The sequence below is a fragment of the Rutidosis leptorrhynchoides genome, chromosome 3 (assembly GCF_046630445.1).
Source record: "Rutidosis leptorrhynchoides isolate AG116_Rl617_1_P2 chromosome 3, CSIRO_AGI_Rlap_v1, whole genome shotgun sequence".
NCBI classification, from domain to species: Eukaryota; Viridiplantae; Streptophyta; class Magnoliopsida; order Asterales; family Asteraceae; genus Rutidosis; species Rutidosis leptorrhynchoides.
This window is the reverse complement of record NC_092335.1, coordinates 131,907,557-131,920,352: the sequence shown is the minus strand read 5'-3', so window position 1 is coordinate 131,920,352 and position 12,796 is coordinate 131,907,557.

The window sequence follows — 12,796 nt, the reverse complement described above, 5'->3', positions numbered from 1 at the left end:
ACCGTTCATATGTTTTGAAGAAAAAACATTGAATGCTCGAGGTTACGCCTATGTAGCTATGGAAAACCAATTAGTCCGACTATCTTATGAGTGGGCTAAAGCAGGTCACTAAGAATTCTATTTCACAGAGATTTACTGATACTGATGGTGCAACATTATCATCCAGGCAACCTGCTCCAGAACCTGATCCTGAAATGCAATATGAACCCGAACAAGAACAACAACAGGAACCACAACAACAGCCTGATCAACACGTACCTTATTATGATCTGTTACAATTTGTTGATGCCTTTATAGTATTTCCGATACATCCGCCAGTAGAATACCCAACGATTCCTGAACACACGTTGCATCCTAATCTGAGATTCGATAGAAGCTGGAGGGATTACCCGGCATATCAAAGTAACAAATTCAAACTGATACCGAAAAATGTAGAAGTGCCACGGATAATCGATTGGGATCCTTTGGAAAGGGTCCAACTTGCTAACTCAGTTAGACAGCATTTGATCCAAAGGTATGGCGGCACTTATTTTCACGATTGGGAACGGTTATTCACCATCCGTAGACCTGTATATAAGGAATGGTGTATAGAGCTTATGAGTACTATAGCATTAAATGCAGATGTAGATAGGTTAGATGAACGAAGTTTTCTTAGGTTTATACTTGGCCGTAGGATGTACAGGATGTCCATGCTGGACATGGCCAGGGCATTATAGATTTACACTCCTGGTGAATTACTACTACCCGATTGTATGAATTTGATTTATCGTGGTGAAAGGGTAGATAGGAATTTTGACGCGAACGCCGTTTGGAGGCGTATTTCAAACTATAATGTTTTTACACTGGGAGGAAAACACTCCTACTTACATATTAACAAAGCCGAGCTTCGTATAATTCATAGATTTCTGGCTAACTCGATTACACAGAGAGGTCACAACAAGGAGAAAATGACCTTACATGATTTATTTTACCTAAAGTGTATTCGAGACCCAAGAAGCTTTGTTAATATCCCCTACTGTATTGGTTTTTATTTGTCTAAAATGGTGGAAGGAATACAGGAAGGGGGGATTATAGGAGGAGGTATTTTTGTTACTCTCATTGGAGAGTATTTAGGTGTAGATAAGGATCAAGGAGGTCCACTTTTGGAATGTAGGGAACAGGTTGAGCCTTTAGGATTGAAGGTCTATCAGGGTGCTAAGGTATTAAAGAGCAGACGCAACCAGCCAGTACCCTATAAAGGTAGTCATCCTCAGGTAGAGAGAGGTTCAGACGAGGAAATGGAGGAAGCGGATGACATTAGGGATGTCATTTGGGAGGCTATGACTGATGAGGTAGACATGACAAACGCGGAGAGATTTCTTCGAATGGAGCAGTGGCAAGCCCGGAATGATTACGAGCATTCCAAGCAACGACAGCATGATCGATGGGACTATCATCAGTGTCAGATTATGAGTCGGCTGTCACCTCAGGAGCACTACGTCCCGACCTGACCAGCTTACTATCCTCCACACCAGCCCGAGATGAGACCGCCATTTACTCTCTACGACCCTAACCAGACATACCAGTACACCTATCACCAACCATGGAACCAGGACGACGACATGAACTGGAACCCCTATCCAGATTGATATAGTTCCTATTGGTGATTTCTATGATTTTTATCTTTTAATTATTTTTATTTAATTATGTTTAAACATAATATATTGTGATACTTTTATTGTAATATTTAATATTTTTATTATGTTGTACTAATATTTCATATTTGATTTGAAAGTAGGATTTTAAGTCCCATTTCAAATTAACATGCTTGTTTATATTTGTATGTATGTATATTGTCAATTATACACAACAGGGTAAAACAGCGCATTTTCAAAGACTGGCATTAAGTTCAGCAAAAGCTAATACTTTTGACGACAAAACGAAAAACAAATGTGATGTAACAACAAGACGGAATGAACAAATGATGTGCACCATTTATCATTCAACAAACAAACGCCAATATGTTTGGAAACTTTGGTAAAATTTAATCATTTTTCTACGCTAATCACCCTCAATAATTTAAATTGTTACTGATTTCTTACAAATGAGGGCATTGCAAGATCTTAAGTGTGGGAAGGGGTTAAATTCTTTCGGATTTTTAAAATTTTTGACTTATACACTTGGTTACCATTAAAAATACTAGTAACGCAGTAGTTGTATTAGAATCTAGTGCTCTCTGATAATAAAAGAACAGCCCTAGTCTTATATACTGACTACCCAATTCTAGTAAAATTTTCAAAATTTTTAATTAAATGAATTCAAAATCATGTTTATACATATTTATGAACGATAAAACTAGGTGTTAATACCGAAATTATTGTTACCTCGGAAAGGACATAAATTGAGAAACAAATCAAAATGTTAGAATTCATTTAAAATGGAATAGAGGACAATAAAAAGGAAAATAAAAGCCAAGTGTGAGAAAAATTACCAAGTTTTTTAAAACATATATCACATATTTTGTACAAAGATACTTTTGTTTTGGTCAAAATTAACCATTTTACCCGATTTATTGTAATACTTTTGAAAGAAAAATGGATCTACACGATGAATCAATTCCATCATTAAAAGGAAGTAAAGTCTTCCGAAAAAGAAACGCGCTTCTTGATTTAGGTCAAGAAGTTGTCGTTCAGACTAGTTGTAGGTTGACGAAAAATCTAGAAAAGTCATCACTAAATCAGTAGGAAATCCACAAACCTCAGCATCAAACAGGGTCGCCAAGTGGTCAGACTTATCCTAACCATGAGAGGATCTGTCTCGTAAAATGGGGAGGGCGCCGTGCAAATTAGCTTGATAAGACTAATGAATCAGACCCCCGGAAAGGATAATCTCCTTAAAGATTAAAAATCAGCTTTTAAGCCTGATATTACTCAATCCTTGAGATTGACTTTAAAGATTGAGAATTACAAACTCATGGAATTCGATGATATCCAAACTAGAGCTTGAACGAGAAAATATTTTGATCAAAATTACAAACCGATTTGTTTTCTGAAAACCCATTTTCAATGCGTTCATTACCATTGAATGTAAAATTCTAGGAATTCACCTGGAATTCATTAGGTCACCTGAACCAAATCGGGTGTCAACCGTAAGAACGGTGGTTGCATAGCATGGTCAAAGACAGGACCTTGTGCCAGACCGAAAAACCATAAGGGTGAGCTTTACTATTGCTCCTACAAAGGATAGTAATTGCATCCGACACGTTATAGACCATAATTAAAAGCATGTCAGGGGACATTGCCTTAACAGTTGCTTGTTCAATGCTTTCCTTTACAACCGGACGGTAGTTTATTGAAAGGTAATATACGGAGCAAGTATACTAGACGTGTTGCTTTCCTAATACAAGGTTAGCAAGTGGGTGACACAAAACCGCAAGTTTTGAGCTAAAATTTTCAAATCTGAAACCCACCAAACCCACAAAAACATTTTGCAACACCGGTGAAGGGTTATTCCGGAAAACTTATCTAGGGTAAAAGCTAGATTTAATTTTCAAAAGATCAAATGTTTTCATAAAGATCCAATTTCCTTAATGGATCTAAATTTTCATAGTCATGTGGGACTGTAAACCACATCGTTACTACCATTGTTCATACCGCCGTATAGAAATCACTGATGTACAAAGTGTGAAGAATAAAGAAGTGATTCTAGTATGTTTTTATTTCAAGACTATATTGCTTGAGGACAAGCAACGCTCAAGTGTGAGAATATTTGATAATGCTAAAAATGAACATATATTTAATAGCATTATCCCTCAAGAAAGACAAGCTTTTAGTTACAATTGTTCTATTTACAAGTGATATTAGTTTAAATAATAAAAGGTGAAGACAAAAGACAGATTCGATGAATTGAAGACGCAAACGACCAAAAAGCTCAAAAGTACAAAGTACAATCAAAGTGGTTCAAATTATTGATGAGAAACGTCTCAAAATTACAAGAGTACAAGATGCGAAATGCAAAGTACAAGATATTAAATTATACGCAAGGACGTTCGAAAAACCGGAACCGGGACCAGAGTCAACTCTCAACGCTCGACGCAACGGACTAAAAATTATGAGTCAACTATGCACAAGAATATAATATAATATTTAAATAATTATATAAATTATTTATATATTATATTATGTGTTATAAACGTCGGCAAACAAGAAAACAAAGGAGTGTGAGCTGATACCTACCTCCATGCGATCGCATGGCCTGTAGGCTAATTTTCCATGCGATCACATGGCCCTGAAATCCAGGCCACGTGCTATAAATTCACGTGTTTTAGCTCAGTTTTTACCATATATCCATCCATCTCTCTATCTATCACGTATATATATATATATATATATATATATATATATATATATATATATATATATATATATATATATATATATATATATATATATATATTTATATTTATATTATAATTTTAATTTTAAATTCTAATAATAAGGGTATGTTAGCGAATGTTGTAAGGGTGTAAGTCGAAATTCTGTCCGTGTAACGCTACGCTATTTTTAATCACTATAAGTTATGGTTAATGTTATTTTTTTAATGTCTCGTAGCTAAGTTATTATTATGCTTATTTAATGCCAAAGTAATCATGATGTTGGGCTAAATATTAAAATTGGGTAATTGGACTTTGGACCATAATTGGGGTTTGGACAAAAGAACGACACTTGTGGAAATTAGACTATGGGCTATTAATGAGTTTTATATTAACTAAATGATACCTCGTTGATTTAATATATAGACTTATAATTTGACGTATTTATATATAACCACATACGCTTGACTGGGTACGGTGGGCAGGATATCTATAAATACCAATAATTGTTCATTTTACCGGACATGGAACTGGATTAATAGTTAATAGACTTGTTGAAACAGGGGTAGATTACATTCAAGGGTAATTGGTGTAATTGTTAACAAAGTAGTAAAACCTTGGACTACACACAGTCGATAACCTGGTGTATTCATTAAACAAAGTATTAAGACCTTGTTACAATTCGAATCCCCAATTAGTTGGAATATTTGACTTCGGGAATAAGAATAATTTGACGAAGACTTTTGCACTTTATGATTATGGCTGATGGACTATTATGGACAAATCCGTATGGACATATCGAATAATCCAGGACAAAGGACAATTAACCCATGGTAATAAAACTAAAATCAACACGTCAAACATCATGATTACGGAAGTTTAAATAAGCATAATTTATATATTTCATATTTAATTGCACTTTTAATTATCGCACTTTTATTTATTGTCATTTTATTTAATTGCATTTTTAATTATCGTACTCTTTAATTATCGCAATTTTATTTTATCGCACTTTTATTTATCGCAATTTCATTATCATTATTTAATTTACGCTTTAAATTAAGTTATATTTATTTTTAATATTTTACATTAGGTTTTAACTGTGACTAAAGTTCTAAAATCGATAAACCGGTCATTAAACGGTAAAAATCCCCTTTTATAATAATAATACTACTTATATATATTTTTGTATTTTTACAATTATAGTTTTTAAAAAATATAGCGTTAAGCTTGGCTAAAGATCCCTGTGGAACGAACCGGACTTACTAAAAACTACACTACTGTACGATTAGGTACACTGCCTATAAGTGTTGTAGCAAGGTTTAGGTATATCCATTCTATAAATAAATAAATATCTTGTGTAAAATTGTATCGTATTTAATAGTTTTTCGTTGTAAAAATAATACTATTTCATATACCCCTCGCATAACATCAATGATAGGGGATACTCTTATATGCATCTTGTTAATGTCGGTTACCAGGTGTTCACCATATGAATGATTTTTATCTCTATGTATGGGATGTATATTGAAATATGAAATCTTGTGGTCTATTATTGCGATTTGATAAATATATAGGTTAAACCTATAACTCACCAACATTTTTGTTGACGTTTTAAGCATGTTTATTCTCAGATGATTATTAAGAGCTTCCGCTGTTGCATACTAAAATAAGGACAAGATTTGGAGTCCATGCTTGTATGATATTGTGTAAAAACTGCATTCAAGAAACTTATTTTTGATGTAATATATTCTTATTGTAAACCATTATGTAATGGTCGTGTGTAAACAGTATATTTTAGATTATCGTTATTTGATAATCTACGTAATACTTTTTAAACCTTTATCGATAAAATAAAGGTTATGCTTGTTTTAAAAAATGAATGCAGTCTTTGAAAAACGTCTCATATAGAGGTCAAAACCTCGCGACGAAATCAATTAATATGGAACGTTTATAATCAATATGAACGGGACATTTCAGCAGGTCAGGGGCGCGTTCGGCATCTGTCGGGGGTTCCACAACCTCTAGTGGACAGAAGAGAAAGAACCCACCGACTACTGAAGTAAGGGCCTTTTAGATGACAGTGGAGGCCGCAACTAATAATGATGACGTCATAACTTTTATGTTCTTGATCAACTCAATACCTAATAGAGTATTTTTTGATTCGGGTGCAAATAGGACATTTATGTCTATAGATTTCTGTACTAAGTTAAGGTTACCTACTACTGTGCTACCTGAGCCTGTGAGAGTAGAGGTAGCTGATGGCAAGACGGTTCCAGTCACAACGTATGTGTCTGGGCCTAGTATAGAAATTGATGGTAGACCGCTTACTATGTTGTTTAGTGTTGCCTATCCCTAGTTTTAACGTAGTGTTAGGGATGAACTGGGTGAGCCTACATAAGGCCCACATTAAGTGTGATAAGAATATTTTGACTTTCCGATTGACCGATGAAACCCGTATTGTGGCCCGAGGGGAACGAAGTGGGTTCAGTTTTCCATTGATCTCTATGATGAAGGCAAAGAAGTCACTTTATAAGGGGTGTGAGTATTTTATGGCTTATGTTATTGATGCTAAGATAAAGAAGAGATATGCTACCGATATTCTGGTGGTTTCAGAATTTCCTGAGGTATTTCCTGATGAGTTACCGGGGTTGCCGCCGGTAAGAGAAGTAGATGATAGTGCTCTAAATGAACATATATTTGGTATCAATATCCTTTCAATATGTAAAGCTTTTAGTTACTATTATTCCATTTTTATGTAATAATCGTTTATATTAAATAAGTGCGAAGACAAAAGAAGAAAACGAAGATTTGAAGACGCAAACGTCCAAAATGCTCAAACGTACAAGTTACAATCCAAGTGGTTCAATTTATTGATGATAAACGTCTAAATATTGATAAAAGTACAAGTCGCAGAATGCAAAGTACAAGATATCTAAGCATACGAAAAGACGTTCAAAAATTCGGAACCGAGACATAAACCGAGCATCAACGCGCGAGTCAACGGACCTAAAATTACAAGTCAACTATGCACAAGAATATAATATAATATATATAATTAATATAAATTATATATATTATATATATTTAAAAAATATGTCGACAAGCTAGTGTACAAAAAATATTGGAGCTGGACAGCCTGGCCATGCGAGTGCATGAGAAATGCACTAATATTCCATGCACTTGCATGAGCCCATGCGAGTGCATGGGAAATATACTAAAATCTCATGCGAGTGCATGAGCTTCAGGATCCAAAAAAGTTCTATAAATTGGCCAGTTTTATGACGAGTTCTTTACACTTTTTCCAATCTCTCCATCTCTATATGTAATATATTTATATTATAATTTTAATTTTAATTTAAGATTAATAATAAATTATGGTTTAGTTGGGTTATTGTAAGAAATATTTTACGGGTTTTAAAGTCGAAACTCTGTCCGGGTAATGCTACGCGATAAATAATCACTGTAAGCTATGTTCTTCCTTTTTAAATTAATGTCTCGTAACTAAGTTATTATTATGCTTATTTGAGCCGAAGTAATTGTGATGTTGGGCTAAATATTAAGATGGGGTTATTGGATTTTCTACCATAATTCGGGTTTGGACAAAAGACCGACACTTGTGAACATTGGACTATTGACTATTAATAGGTAGGGGGTATTGTCTAATTGAATGACAACTCATTGGAACCTGTCGACCCTATCTTCAAATTAGTTAATCTAATAATTATTAAATTGATTACGAATGTCCTATTTAGTGACATTTATACGACATCATTTACAATCATTTAATTAATCAATTGGATTGGGTAATTGATTATTCATTTTGGCCAAATGGATAAATTAATATATCATGGACTAATTAAAATAGGGGTGAATTACATACAAGGAAAATTGGTGTAATTGTTAATAAATTATTAAAACCTTAGATTACACACAGTCGATAACCTAGTGTATCATTAACAAAGTATTAAGACCTTATTATTGTTTAAGTCCCCAATTAGTTGGAATATTTGACTTAGGGTATAAGGTTAATTTGACGAAGACTTTCGCACTTTATAATTATGACCGATGGACTATTATGGACAAAAACCAAATAGGTATCAAATAATCCAGGACAAAGGACAATTAACCCAGGATAATAAATTAAAATCAAAACGTCAAACATCATGATTACGGAAGTTTAAATAAGCATAATACTTTTATTTCATATTTCATCGTACCTTTATTTACTGTCATTTTAATTACTGCAATTTACTTTATAGCAATTTAAATTCTATCATTTATATTATCTTCTTTATCTTTACGCTTTATTTAAAATCGACAAACCGGTCATTAAACGGTAAACACCCCCCCCCCTTTTTATATTATTATTACTATATATAATTATATATATTTTATATAAATATAGTTGTTAAAAATATAGCGTTAAACTTAGCTAGCTCCCTGTGGAACGAACCGGACTTACTAAAAACTACACTACTCTACGATTAGGTACACTGCCTATAGTGTTGTAGCAAGGTTTAGGTATATCCCATAAATAAATAAATAAAACTTGTGTAATTTCGTCGTATTTCATAATAAACAATAATAGTATTTCGTACACCTCCGCTCGCACATCAAGTTTTTGGCGCCGCTGCCGGGGTACCGGCGAAACGCTATATTTTTACGCTATATTTTAGTAAAACTATATTTAATATATATATATATATATATATATATATATATATATATATATATATATATATATATATATATATATATATATTATTTCGTATTCCGTAAAAATATTTTGTATTTATTATAAGTGTTAAATAAATTAAAAAAAAAGAAAAAAATATATATATATACATATATTTTTAAGAGATTGTCTTTAAAAAGTATTTTTATTTAGATTCTTTTAGAAGTATAAATTTATTTTTATTAAATTATCTATCTTTTATTTGTAAAAAAAAAAAAATCTGAGCCTGCAAAATTTGAACCTGCATTAATCTGAACCTGCTTCTCATGCGACCGCATGAGAATGGAGTGTTAAGGCCATGCGACCGCATGAAAAGGTCTGACACGCCAGGTACCTTAAAGCATTAATTACGGAGGAAGTTTTATTATTAATTATTATTATTAAACCTAATTAAGGTTTAGTTATTTAATATTTAGTTTTAGTTTTTAATTAAATTTGTATTTTTTAAGTTTTAATTAGTTTTATTAATTATATAGATTAATATTTTTATATAAAAAATATAAAAATAATATTTTTTATATAAAATTGTATTTTTATAACTTTAAATTTTATCTTTATATTTTGTATCTTTTTATTCGTTAATTTCGTAATTTGTTTATTTATCATTCGTAATTAGTTAGTTTTTACCGTAGTATTTTATATTTCTAGATTTATAGGCTTTACCGTAAAATCCCTTAAGTGCTTTTTCTTTAGATTACGATTTAGGCGCTTTAGAATTTTACGACGTCGCTTATCGTTTTAGTTTTAAATAAATTTTAGTGCCTTTTAAGTTAATTACCGTTTTGGATATAGAATTCTTTTAAGTTTTAATACCTTAAGACGCAAGTTTTAATATTTAGTTTTTAGACTTTTAAGTTTCGACGCTTTACTTTCTTATTATTATTTTTCGATCTTTTTATTTTTCGACGTTTGTTTTTCGACTCTTATTTCTCGACGCGCTTTTTCTTTCTCATTTATACGCTCTAGTTTTTAGGACATAGAATTTTCTTTGTTTTCTTTAAATTTCGACGAAAAATTATTTTAAGCGGTTAAATTGATAGACATCCAAATTTTTTGCTACGTAGTAATAGTTGGATTTGTTAGTGGCTGAGTTGTGGATTTTCCGAATTAAAGGATCCTGGCTCCCTGCTGCATCTTTTGGCTATTCGAAACTTGGGCAAAATCATAAAAGTCTATTAATTTGATAACTTATATAATTTCTAATAGGATATTCAGTGAATGCACCGAGCAAAATGTTCACCACCTTTCATATGTTCACCACCTGTAACTCGATCAAGACATCTAGCCAATATTGTCGCCGTTGATTTTGCTTTAGAATTATCATCTAGTCGAACAAGTACTCCAATTCAAATTTCTGATAATCCATTTTTTGTACCCGACTTCACAATTGAGAACCCGGAGGATATTCAGGGACAATTCCAAGATCCAAAACCACTAATCATTCCTCCTGAACCACAAACTGTTAAATCAGAATCCTCTAGTGATTCGGATTCAACAATTTCAAATATGGAAATAACAGAACCTCTAAGTATGGAAGATCAAATGAGAGCTACACGCACTGGCCAAGGACATGCCATTACGCGACCAGACATTAATGCGCCAGATTATGAAATCAAAGGACAAATCCTACACATGGTAACTAATCAGTGCCAATATAGTGGTACGCCAAAAGAAGATCCAAACGAACATCTTCGAACCTTTAATAGGATCTGTACTCTATTTAAAATCAGAGAAGTTGAGGATAAACAGATCTATCTCATGTTGTTTCCCTGGACTTTAAAGGGAGAAGCTAAAGATTGGTTAGAATCGTTACCAGAAGGAGCGATTGACACATGGGATGTCTTAGTTGAGAAATTTCTTAAAATATTCTTTTCGACATCTAAAGCCGTGAGACTTCAAGGAGAAATTATTACGTTCGCGTAAAAGCCAAATGAAACATTATATGAGGCGTGGACAAGATTCGAAAAGTTGTTGAGAGGATGTCCTCAGCACGATTTAGACACTTATCAAATAGTACAAATATTCTACCAAGGTGTCAACTTTGCTACACGAAAAGACATCGACACAGCAGCTGGTGGTTCCATTATGAAGAAAACCGCAATTGAAGCTCACAAAATTATTGATAACACAGCCTCCCACTCACATGAGTGGCATCAGGAAAAAGATATATTTCGTTCATCTAAAGCGGCTAGAGCCGATTCTAGCCATGACTTTGATTCCATTTCCGCAAAAATAGATGCTTTCGAGAGACGAATGGAAAAGATGAATAAAGATATTCACGCAATACGAATCTGTTGTGAGCAATGCGGTGGACCACACTTAAAGAAAGATTGTAACATTGAACAAACGATGGAACAACGTGAGAATGTCTCCTACATGAACCAAAGGCCGGGAAATAATTATCAAAATAATTATCAACCGCCAAGGCCAAACTTCAATCGAAATCAAAACATTCTTTACAATCCATATGGACCCAACAACAACTCGTACAACCAACAAGGTCCGAATAACTAATCAACTCAAAACAAAACTTTCAATCAACAAAGACCTGGCTTATATAAACCACCACAACAAACCGAAGAGAATAAGCCAAATCTGGAAGAAATGATGGCAAAGTTAATGGAATCTCAAACACAATTTATTACATCTCAAACTCAAACAAATGAGAGGTTTGATCAGTCATTAAGAACTCAACAAGCTTCTATTTTGAATCTAGAAAAACACGTAGGTACCCTTGCTAGCATGATGAGTGAGAGGGAACAAGGAAAGCTACTGAGTGATACTGAAGTAAATCCTCGGAATGAGAATGTTAATATGGTATCAACGAATTCTGAAAAACCATCATCAGAAGATGGGAAGGTTTTTGATGTGAGTAACAATGAAGAAGTTACAACACCACTAACTCCACCCGAGTATGTAATGCCAGTGGTGGCACCAAACAGACCACCCATCCCGTTTCCAAGAAAAGGAGTTGAGTATGAGCAAGTAATATATAATAAAGTTTGTGATACCTCTGGAAAGAAGAAGAAGAATAACAAAGTGCAAGTAACAAAAACCGTAAAAGTAAACCCGGTAAAGACAGATCCACCAAAACTTCCACCCAGGTTGGGTGATCCAGGTGAATTTATTGTTCCTTGTCTACTTAGTGATTGTGTCATGTATGATGCACTAGCAGATTTAGGTGCGAGTGTGAGTGTTATGCCTCTTTCATTATATAAGAGATTAGGAGTAGGTGAGTTAAGTCTAACGGAGATGAGTGTTCGACTCTTTGATCAAACCATTAGGCACCCAGTTGGAATTGCTGACAACCTACCCGTTCAAGTAGGTAGTTTAACTTTCTAGTCGAATTTATTGTCATTGACATAGAAGAAGACTCAAACATTCCTCTAATTTTAGGTTGACCATTCTTAGCGTCCACCGGGGCGTTATTTGATGTAAGAGAGGGTAGAATGACACTTAGTGATGGTGACAAATTGGTCACCTTTGTGAGTTGAAAGGCTAAATCTCCACCAACCAAAATCGTTGAACCAATAAAAACGATTGGTAAGAACCATATTGTTTTACCAACTCCAACGGTAGTGCTTAACAATAATAAAATGCCTAAGTGTGGGGAAAATGAAGTAACACCTAATGATGACCTGATAACAAAGAACCCCGTTGTTGATACGAAATTAAATGACCCCGTTATTAACAGTTCAATGAAGAAA